The sequence below is a fragment of the Lathamus discolor genome, chromosome 1 (assembly GCF_037157495.1).
Source record: "Lathamus discolor isolate bLatDis1 chromosome 1, bLatDis1.hap1, whole genome shotgun sequence".
NCBI lineage: Eukaryota > Metazoa > Chordata > Aves > Psittaciformes > Psittacidae > Lathamus > Lathamus discolor.
Window position 1 is genome coordinate 86,399,368 of NC_088884.1, and position 12,133 is coordinate 86,411,500.

Consider the following 12,133-nt stretch of genomic DNA (forward strand, 5'->3'; position numbering starts at 1 on the left):
AAAACCATGCCATCTTATGAAGCCAGCCATCTGCAAAGCTGAAGTTTCCACAAAGAAAAAAAGCCTCTGCTGTTTCTGAATCAATGACTTCCTACTTACAAGCTAGCTGTATAGAAAGAGATTCAAAATGTCTTTCAAGGAATTCATGCCAACCGTGAGGCCTGTTTTCTCGGCTGTATTCCCCCCTCCCCACCCTCTTCCTTTCACAGTCACAAGGATGTAAGTATTTATCAGTCCTGTACCCTGCCAGCATACACCAAAACGAATCAAAAAGACCTGGCACTGAATCACAGGGATTTGTGTTGCTAATAAATACAGCAGGCCCCATCCATTGTTGATTAATTTTGACTGAAATCTAAACACCAAACAACAGACACTCTTCTGAACTGCTTTGGTACACATTAGTTTGATGTGTTTATTAGACAAGACTGTATCCTTTAAAGTTTATTAACAACAGATTAGAGTATCTGCAAACATATTTAGGGGTTTTATTATTTAAAGGTGTGGGTACCATTCACTAACATTTTTAGGATCTGACAATAAATAAAAGCAAAAATCCCATATCAAATGCTACTTCAGGTGAAAAAAAAAACCAAACAACTAGTTGATGTTGAAAAGCAGCACCATCCCAGTCCTTCATGTTTTCAGAAGTTTTAGGTCAGAAGATGTAGAATGACACTTCTGGAGTAACTCAAATTATTATGATTAATTTAAAAATAAATTCTAAAAACAACAAAAATATTGGTGAGGAACCATAGAAATTATATTAGTTCATAGATGGTTCATAGTAAATATGAGGGGGTTGGTACTTCTATAGTGTTTTCCAGCTACAGATATTCTTTTAAATCCTGCATTAAACTGTGGGAGATTTTATTTGCCAAATCAGCATAAAAGTATTCCAGCAGAGCTCAGCAAAACCATCAAATTTCACTATTAAACTTCACTATTTTTTCCTAAAGATATTTATGTCTTGCAAACAAGTGTTTACTGGGCTAACACATCCAGTAACAACCAAACAAACTGTTAGCAAAAGATTTATTTGACAGTTAAACATTACAAACTCTTTGGTACCATCCTGCCCAAAGAAAACAGTCAGTTTCCTTTGGTCTCCAGTCTTTTCTTCCCACAGCTCTCCCCTCTACGCTTCATTTGCGGAACCCGAACTGCAGCAGAAGCCAAGAGAGATGCTATTTCATAATGAGACTGGCAGCTCTTTTCACACTAAGAGTGACTGCCCACCTTTCTTGAGATGTTCATGAGCTGGGTTTCAGTGGTGCCTGCTGGATAAACCAGAGCATCAGCTTCCCCAGGAACTGAGACTGTAAGGATGCTGCCACAAATATCATTGAGTTGCCCTAGTTCCTAACTACATGCTCAACCTTACCCTGGCCTGAAATGGAGCTGAGCCCATTGAGTCCAGCAAAACAGTATCTTCCCCTGCTTATGACATACTCTTTGAGCTCTGAATAAAATACAGAGGAAGTTTAGCATCCAGCTTGCAGGCTTAGAAAGGTTAACAACCTTCCACTGCACTGAGAAAATGATTGCTTTTCCAAGCCTGGAGTTTCTAACAGTTTTATGAACTCTTGAAATACCACATTCCTCTGCTTTAAAGCTACAAAGCCAAGAAAGGCAAGCTACCTAGTTAGGTTTGGTAAAACAGTGGCAGGTTGCACAGCCTCTCGTGGTGATTCCACATTTCTAGGGTTATCTAAATGAATTCTGTGGTGGCTGATGTTGTGAGGCTGCTCTCCATAATCTTTGAGAAGTCACAGAGATTAGGGGATTTCCCAGAGGACTGGAAGAAGGCTAATGTCACCGCCATCTAAAAGAAAGACTTAAAAGGAGGATCCAGGAAATTATACACCCATCAGTCTTACTTCAGTCCTTGGGAAAGTTGCGGAATGAATCTTCCTGGGGACTATCACAAGTCAAATGAAGCACTTGGCTGGGGAAAGCCAGCATGGATTCACCAAGGGGAATTTGTGTTTGAAAAACCTTATCACCGTCTACAACCAAGTAACCTGTTCAATTGATGTGAGGCAGGCAGTTGCCATTGCCTACCTGGATTTCTTAAAGGCTTTTGATAGTTTCCCACAGACTCCTCCTAGAGAAACTGATGAGCTATGGTCTAGACAAAGTGTCTGCGTGGTGAGTGGGAAACTGGCTGACAGGCAGCATGCAGAAGGTGGTGGTAAATAGCTCCTCTTTTATCTGGTGACCTGTCACAAGTGGGATCCCCCAGGGATCCATATTGGGCCAAATGCTGTTTAATATCTTCATAACTTATCTGGATGATAGGATCAGTTATGCCCTCATGAAATTTGCCACCGACAGCAAACGGAGCGGGGAAGCAGACACTTCAGAAGGGAGAGCCACCCTGCAGGAAGATCTGGACAGGCTGGAAGAGCGGTCTAACAAGAACCTCATGAAGTTCAACAAGGACAAATATAAACTCTTGCACCTGGGTAAACACAATCCAAGAGCGCAGCACAGGACAGGATCTACCCAGCTGGGGAGCAGATCTGTGGAAAGGGACCTGGGGGTACTGGTAGACATGAAGCTCAATATGAGTGAACAGTACACAGCTATAGCAAAGAAAGCCAACAGAGTGCCAGGTTACATCAACAAGATTCCAATTGCACATGAGAGAAAAAATCTTCACAATTACAAAATCAGTTGTTGTAATAATCTTTTCATGAAATTGATGGATTCCCCAGCAGTGGACACTAAAGATTCACTTGGACAGGGTACTGGGCCATCTTGTCCGCAATATGCTTTTGCCAAGAAAGGTTGGACCAGATGATCCTTAAAGCTCTTTCCAGCCTGGTATTCTATGATACTATGACGATTCTCAAAACAAAACACAACAAAGTGAAGAACCTCTCTGCTGAAGTCAGAGACAAAAGTTTTGACTAAGATGCAAGTGGTCACCACAGAATAAAACCAGGTAAATATTCATCAGTTTTCTACTTACACTATCTGTGCAAGACACTAAATGATAATAAAGGATGACTTCTCTTGATCTCCTGCCAGAAATAAAATATAGGTTTTGTCTATTTTTATTTTAATTCATAGACTAATATTCCTTTTGTTTCTGTCATACATTTTTGTTATTTATTTCTCTTCAGACATTCACAAACCTATCAGTTAAGATGCCAAAAAATTGAAGTGCATCGTTATTACTTAGATGGATGACAACATTAAATTATCCTCCCTGTTTTCTCATACGGCACTTTAACCCAGTCAAGGATCAAACCAAGGACAGTTCAAAATGATTAAAACACAGCCTTCTTTGTTGGATGCACTGAAGTCAAATACTGATTTCTGCCTCAAGGGAAGCATGATTCATAACCATTAGCTTGCAATATTTTAAAACCACATACTATTAGAGTTTGCATCTTAAAGTTTTCCGAAACAGCAGAATTCCAGCCCACTAATATCTGTGCACCCCTGACAGACTGAACTACAAAGATGCAATTGTAGTTGCTGGAGATATTTCCATGGCAGCTCTACGTGGCATGCTGGCACAACTGTGGGAACTGAGTGTTCAGACTCAGACCCAAGTAAGACTCAAGAATTACAATTCTGCATCAACACTAATATTTTTAAATGGAGAGAATCTCAGCTGTGTTTTCAATAGCATAATAATGTATCCTCTATCCTTTCTTTCACCCAGGCTAACATTTTTCATTTCTATTATGATTGCCACTGTACATCAGACAGATGTTTGCAATGAACAGACTCATTGCCTAAGACCTAAGTCTTAGGGTTTTTTACTTTATTTAATACTCAGTAATACGTAATTTAAAAAAAAAAAAAATCACTGTTTTCCAATAACAGCAGTCTTATGCTTCTACTATAAAATGTAATTTCTCATAGTTTTTCTGACACTAGTTTTGCTACATTTCATCCACATTAATAATCATCAATAAATAGTGATGAAATGTTTGCTCCACAGATCAAATAGAATCATAGAATCATAGATCTTAGAATCATAGAATAGTTAGGGTTGGAAAGGACCTCAAGATCATCTAGTTCCAACCCCACTGCCATGGGCAGGGACACCTCATACTAAACCATCTCACCCAAGGCTTCATCCAACCTGGCCTTGAACACTGCCAGGGATGGAGCACTCACAACCTCCCTGGGCAACCCACTGGGCAACCCATTCCAGTGCCTCACCACCCTAACAGCAAAGAACTTCCTCCTTATATCCAATCTAAACTTCCCCTGTTTAAGTTTTAACCCATTACCCCTCATCCTGTCACTACAGTCCCTGACGAAGAGTCCCTCCCCAGCATCCCGATAGGCCCCCTTCAGATACTGGAAGGCTGCTATGAGGTCTCCATACAGTCTTCTTTTCTCTAGGCTGAACAGCCCCAACTTCCACGGCCTGTCTTCATACGGGAGGTGCTCCAGTCCCCTCATCATCCTCGTGGCCCTCCTCTGGGCTTGTTCCAGCAGTTCCATGTCCTTTTTATGTTGAGGACACCAGAACTGCACACAATACTCCAAGTGAGGTCTCACAAGAGCAGAGTAGAGGGGCAGGATCACCTCCTTCGACCTGCTGGTCACGCTCCTTTTGATGCAGCTCAGGATGCGGTTGGCTTTCTGGGCTACGAGAGCACACTGACGGCTTATGTTCATTTTCTCATTGACCAAGACCCCCAGGTCCTTCTCTGCAGCGCTGCTCTGAATCTCATCTTTGCCCAATCTGTAGCTCTGCCTGGGATTGCTCCGACCCAGGTGTAGGACCTTGCACTTGGCATGGTTGAACTTCATGAGGTTGGCATCAGCCCACCTCACAAGCGTGTCGAGGTCCCTCTGGATGGCATCCCTTCCCTTCAGCGTATCAACCAAACCACACAACTTGGTGTCATCGGCAAACTTGCTGAGGGCGCACTCAATCCCACTGTCCATGTCACTGACAAAGATGTTAAACAAGACCGGTCCCAACATTGATCCCTGAGGGACACCACTCGTTACTGGTCTCCAACTGGACATCGAGCCATTGACCACAACTCTTTGTGTGTGGCCATCCAGCCAGTTCCTTATCCACCAAGTGGTCCATCCATCAAATTGATGTCTCTCCAATTTAGAGACAAGGATGTTGTGTGGGACAGTGTTGAACGATTTGCACAAGTCCAGGCAGATGACATCAACTGCTCTACCCCTGTCCATCAGTTCCATAACCCCATCATAGAAGGCCACCAAATTGGTCAGGCAGGATTTCCCCTTAGTGAAGACATGTTGGCTGTCACCAACCACCTTGTTGTTTTTCTTGTGCCTTAGCATGCCTTCCAGGAGAGTCTGTTCCAAGATTTTGCCAGGCACAGAGGTGAGACTGACTGGTCTGTAATTCGCTGGGTCTTCCATTTTCCGCTTCTTGAAAATGGGGGTTATATTGCCTTTTGTCCAGTCATTGGGAATCTCACCTGACTGCCATGATTTTTCAAATACGATGGCCAGTGGCTTAGCAACTTCATTCGCCAGCTCCTTCAGGACCCGTAGATGGATTTCATTAGGTCCCATGGACTTGTGTATGTTCAGGTTTTTAAGATGGTCTCGAACCAGATCCTCTCCTACAGTGGGCCCAAGGTCTTCATTCTCACAGTCCCTGCGTCTACCGTCTAAGACTTGGGGGGTGCAGTCAGAGCCTTTGCCAGTGAAGACCGAGGCAAAGAAGTCATTCAGAACCTCAGCCTTCTCCAAATCCTGCGTAGCCAGTTCTCCTGAGAGCTTCCTCAGGGGGCCTATATTGTCCCTAGTCTGTTTTTTGTTTGCTATGTACTTGTAGAATCCCTTTCTGTTATCCTTAACATCCCTGGCCAAGTTTAATTCTAACTGGGCCTTAGCCTTCCTAACCTGGTCTTTAGCTTCCCGGACAACATCCCTGTACTCTACCCAGGCTGCCTGTCCTTGCTTCCACTTTTTATAAGCCTCTTTTTTCTTCTGAATTTTCCTCAGCAGCTCCTTTTCCATCCAAGGAGGTCTCCTGGCCCTCCTGCTGCACTTCCTTCTAGTTGGTATGCAGCACTCCTGAGCTTGTAGCAGGTGATTCTTGAACATCAACCAACAGCCTTGGGCCCCCCGGCCCTCCAGGGCTATATCCCATGCAACTTTACTAAGCAGGTTCCTGAAGAAGCCAAAGTCTGCTCTCTTGAAGTCCAGGGCAGTGAGCTTGCTGCACGCTCTTCTCCCTGTCCTGGGGATCTCAAATTTGACCATCTCGTGATCGCTGCATCCGAGGCTGCCCTGGAGCACCACATTCTCAACGAGCCCTTCCCTGTTGGTGAGCACGAGGTCAAGCACGGCACCTCTCCTTGTCAGCTCCTCTATTACTTGCAGAAGGAAGCTGTCTTCCACACAATCGAGGAACCTCCTGGATTGCTTGTGCCATGCAGTACTGTCATTCCAACAGATGTCAGGGTGGTTGAAGTCCCCCATGAGAACAAGGGCCTGTGAGCGTGAGGCTTTTCCTATCTGTCTGTAGAGTGCTTCATCCACAGGTTCTCTTTGATCAGGCAGTCTGTAACAGATCCCCACAGTAATGTCTCCCACAGCTGTTTTCCCTTTAACCCTGACCCACAAACTCTCTGTAAACTGCTCACCTGCCCCCAGACAGAGTTCCATACTCTCCAGCCCATCCCTAACATGAAGGGCAACTCCCCCTCCCTGCCTGCCGGGCCTGTCTTTTCTAAAGAGCCTGTAAGCTTCCATTACAACACTCCAGTCATAGGAGCCATCCCATCATGTTTCTGTGATGCCTATTATATTATACCCCCGTAGACGTGCACACATCTCTAATTCCTCTTGTTTGCTCCCCATGCTACGGGCGTTTGTATAGAGGCATCTGAGCCGAGCTCCAAATGAAGCCGGCTCGTTGGCTGGAGCAGCTGGAATATATTGTTGCGAGCATTTATTATAGGTGTTGGTAACTGACTGGGTGTGTTGGGATGGAATGACGCCCCCCTCCCCCAACACATCTAGTTTAAAGCCTCCTTGACCAGTCTGGCAAGCCTCCTACCAAAATTGCTCTTCCCCTTCTTTATCATCAGACCAGCTCTACCAGCCCCCAGTACACCTGGCCTACAATCTTCAGTCCCGTGTTCAAGACACCCAAACCCCTGACTATGACACCACCCTTTTAACCATTTATTAACCTGGCTAATCTTCCTAGCTTTTTCTTGGTCCTCCCCTGTGTCCTGGAGAATTGACGAAAAGACTACCTGAGCTGCAGAGCCCCTAACCATCTCTCCCAGGGCTCTGTAGTCTTTCTTTATGGTCCTCAGTCTATTACTATCTATATCCCTAGTACCCACATGGATCACCAGGAGTGACTTATAGTCCGTGAAACTTACTAGAGCAGGCAGCCTCTCCCTGATCTGCGCCCCTGGTATGCAGCACACCTCCCTCGAGACGGGGTCAGGCCGACAGACGAGTGCTTCTGTCCCTTTCAGAGTCCCCTATTACTACAACCCACTGCTTTTTCTTGGTAGCGCCAGTAGAGATCTTTACCCGTGCATCATCCGGCTGTTTGTGGTGCAAGTGCGTTTCCTCATTAGCCTCCTGCAGGACAGCAAAGCGGTTCTGCGTGGGGACAACAGATTTAGGAGGAAGCCCCTTGCTTTTAATGGTCCTTTTCCTCCTTCTTTTGTTATGTTTCTTTGTCACCAATTTCCAGCTCCCCGGGATAACGGCCTCCTTCTTTCCTTCATGAGCTGGAGGGGAAGCTTGAGGCCCCTGCACAGCCTGGGGCTGGAGCAAGCAGCCCTGCTTCCTCTCAGCTACCCTGACATCTTGCAGCTCGCTAATAGCAACCCACAGCTCAGCCACCTGCTGCAGGAGGACCTGCACCAGGGAGCACCGAGTGCAGCCCTGCCCGTCGTGCTCCTTTCCCTCACGAGACCAGTGCGGGCACCCTCTACACTCCGAGCTCTGCCCTGCAGCCTCCCCTCTCACCTGCTCTGTCTGGGTGCCTACGCTGGCCACCACCGGGGCAGCCAGAGCAGAGCTCTCAGAGAGGGCCCTGGTCATACGACGGGCGCCCGCCAGCCCGCGCAAACTGCCTCGCCACGCTCCTGTTCGCCCGCGCCCCCCGGGGCAGGTTTTTACCCCCTCAGGGCTGGTGCCGCTGCTCCTGGCTCCGCTCCCGGTGAGTCCCTGCTCGCGTCCGCGGAGCTGCCGGCTCCTGGGCAGGTCCTGTCGAGGGCTTGAGGCTCCCTCGGTAGCTCTGGGCGCTCTGAGCTGAGGCTCCTGGACGCCGATCTCCCCCCGCTCCGGTGTTGAAGGCGTCTTCTCTCGAGCTACTCACCTCAGCAATTGACCAGCAACGGTTGGTGATGCCCAGTTTAAATCTGCCGCTTCTGATTCTCATATTTTTCTCCTGCAGGTCAATTTGGCATGCACAGCATTAATTTTGAAGGAGGCTATCAGTACTAATGTAGGATTTTCCAGAGAGCACAAAGTATGCATTTAATTACATTTGGGTCTGTTGAGCTCAAAGCCCAGTAAAAAAAGTCAAAAGTGAGTTGAGAATAATAAACAGCATCTGCGTTTCACTCTGATTCCCTGAGCTAGATGGGGAATTTGCATAACTTCTTAATGTAGAGTAAAACTGCAACTTTTGAGGTTAAGTTTTTTCAGCAACACATTTATGAGAAAAAAAAAAAATTCCAGCCAACCCTGCTAATGATCTTATATAAAAATTTTAAATAGGGATAGGATTAGATGGGAAATTCCACTTTTGCATGGTGAATTAGGAAGGTCTAAAAAGATCTGTAGTGCCTGCAGAGGCATTGAAATTACAGCCCAGATATAAGAAATACTGAGATCATTATGCCACTGAGGTAGCTACAGTAGTGCTTCATTCAATGCCTGAGTTATAAATGCTAACTTTAGACTCTTGCCCCCAGAGATATTTTCATATGCCACTTTGTTCATTTTTGTGTCTCCTGAAGTTGTATTTCTCCACATACTCTTTTCTCAGACTAATAGATATAGATATATGTAAAACTTGAAATCCTTTAATTTCTCTGTTTACTAAAACCAGCAGATGCTTATAAACCTCCAACACATCTCAAACAGTCATGTATTTCTAAGCCACTTGACAGAATCTTGTAGTTATAGAAAAGGTATTTACATCATTCAGTTTTCTCATGGTAGCTAGTAGGAAGTAATTCACTTATCTTAGTTATTTGGGGGTCTGCTCGCAAAATGAACCCAGCTTTTGTTTGTTTACTGAGACCAACAAGCTTTTTGTAGAAATCAGTTCTAAAATTGACTAATATTTTTCTACTTGTTTTCAGATCAACAGGATAGCATTAATTTTAATTTCTGCCTTTAAAAATCTTTCACAGAATCACAAACTGGAGCACCATTGAAAGAAGTAAAATCCATTTTATTTAAGACTTTGCTGCTCAAAAGAGGATTTAAATGATTTCCAAATCTGTCTTGGTACATACCTATCCAAAGAATTTGAAGATTTGATAATTTTGAAGCATATCATGGGTACTTGTCCACTGGAAATGTGATTAAATAGGCAATGATGTCTACTCATACATTTACAGACTAATCATGTGACAACCTACTTTATACCTTACGAATCCACAATTCTTATACAGTCAATGGACAAAAATTCCTCCAGAAGACGACTGAATACTTTTTGTATGCTTAAAAGTAGATTTCTATTCCTATTATTTAACTAACTCTCTTCCTGAGAACAAATTTTCATCTCATTTCACCTCATTGTGTTCCAGCTGACCACTGCTTTTTTTTTTTTCCTGGCGTTGATCTCATTATTTCATACTGTCTCAAGCGTCAGCATCCTCAACTTAAAATTAATAAATGCCTAGTTTGCTATCTGTGCAATGCTCTGTTAATATTCTCCTATGGTTCTATTCCCAAGAGGAATCCCTCGAGGTTAATAGCTTAATTGTCAAACCTCTTCTCCCAGTCACACAGGCTCTACAAATTCTTGCAATGTAATATGATCCCTTGCTGTTCACTTACCTTTTTCTTCAAATATCAGGCATCATCTTGCATAGGTTATTGGAGCTGGCATGGTTTTATGGGCTGTTCTGCACAGTGTAACTGAGTTTTACATTCCTTTCTCAGGTATCAGTACTTTTGTATCACTACTTTTAGTATCATGGATTTTCTGTCAAGTCCTGGCACATTTCTATTGCTTCCTCTAGGTTTAAAACTTCGAGTGTTCATTAGTAACTTCAGCAAACTTATGTTCCAGAATAGAATCTTGCCTTTTATTAGACATTCACTTAACCTCACAAACTTGAAATTCTGGCTTTTCCATTGAAAGCATTTAACCACTTGGGAGAGCATTACTTTCTTTTTGTGCTGTCCTTACTCTTCAGAATGCTACAACAGTGTTTTGGTTGGCCCCCTTTGCCTAAAGGTAGCTAAAAACTGTTCAGGCATTGCAGCAGAACTGTCTATCGTCAGTGACCACTACTTGAGATACAGACTGTAGCATTATGTACTCTTCATTTGCCATCTATAGAACCAAAGAGCTGAAATAGTGAAAGGTGAGCTAACTGTACAGTTCCTCCAGGTTATCTTTGGCCACTGCATTTTCACCACTGTGTGTTTGTGCAGTAATCACTCAAAGCTTTTGAGAGAAGCCTTTCCACCACCAGTGCTCCACAGTCGCTGCTGTTACTTAATGTGGCTACTTGCACAACTCAACAGCTGCTTCTACTAGAGTCTCTTATAGCTCTGGCCACTGAGTTTCTTTGAGATAAGCCCATTCATCATCTCTGATCTTTAAAAAAAACCACAGTCATGTCCAGTATTCAAATTAAACCTTACTAGCTGCCTGTAACAGTACAGAAAAGGAATAAAAGTAAAGAAATTTTATTAAAACTGTTTTTGTAATAAGTGTACTGCCTCTACTGAGCTCTTCAAAAAAATATCACAAATTCGTTCCATTAGATTTTCATACACAGTAGAGATTTATAACTTCTGCAACACCCAACTGCAATGGCACAAAAGGCACCTCAGAATGGCTTAAAAATAGCAGCAGAATGTTACAGAATCAGCACTTTAATTGTAGGTCCTAAATATCTTATTTCTATACCTATTAAAGTTAACTTCAGGGTTTTAAAATGAGTGTTCTAGGTTCCGTACAAAACACAAATACACATAACCTTCCCACTGCAGATTATTTTAAGGCAATTTAAAAAAATTAAAAAATAAAAATCAACCTCAAACCCCCACACCCTCACTGCAGGGTTATTTGGTAAAATTGTTAATCAAGATGTTAAAGTTATCCAGGTCTCACACAGCTGCCAAGAACTTATTTTACTGGGAGGGGAAGAGTGAAAGATAGACTTTGGTTCAGATGTAAACACTAGAAGGAGAGTCATTTAGGCAAGTCTGACATTTGAAGCTGTTCTGTTCACCAGCCAACTCCTTCTACTGAAAATTTCCAGCATGGTGTCACACAAACTAACTGCAGGATGGTCTCAATAACCTACCCAATCTCAGATACCCCAGCAAGCCCACAAAGGCAAGTACTGCAAACACTTTACTATGCAAGTACAAATTTCATTTTAAAATTAAAGTTTTTAATCACTGCTTTCTTCTGTCTGCAAAACCAGTCAGGGTAGTACTGCAATATGCTACCTCAGTCTGGAAGGAAGAAAGGAAATCTTGGAACTTCGTTCAGTAATGATCTGTAATTTATATGGTCTCTCTCTGGGTCTAATACTCTGACTAATGACATTCAGAAAGACATAGCTGAATTCGAAGAAATGTGGAAGCTGAGGCTGTATCACAAATGGCACTTCACAAGCTATCAAACTTCAGACCTCTATGTTTCAATTAATCACAATCCATCATATCACACATTCATTGGAAAAGATATTTCAGACACCATATCAGTCACCATTATTAATTTACAGAATTAGAGTCATGACAGGCAATATAATTAAAAAAGTCAGGCTTAAAAAGAGTTGGGAGGGAAGATCGTTGTGTTTGGGTTTTTGTATTTTTTTTTTTAACAATGTCATCTTCCAGTAACTTTCCTGTTTCATCCTATTCCATCTCAGTCTCAGAGATTACAGACTTTGCTTCAAAGAATTTCTTGGCACTCTTATAGTCATAAAACAAA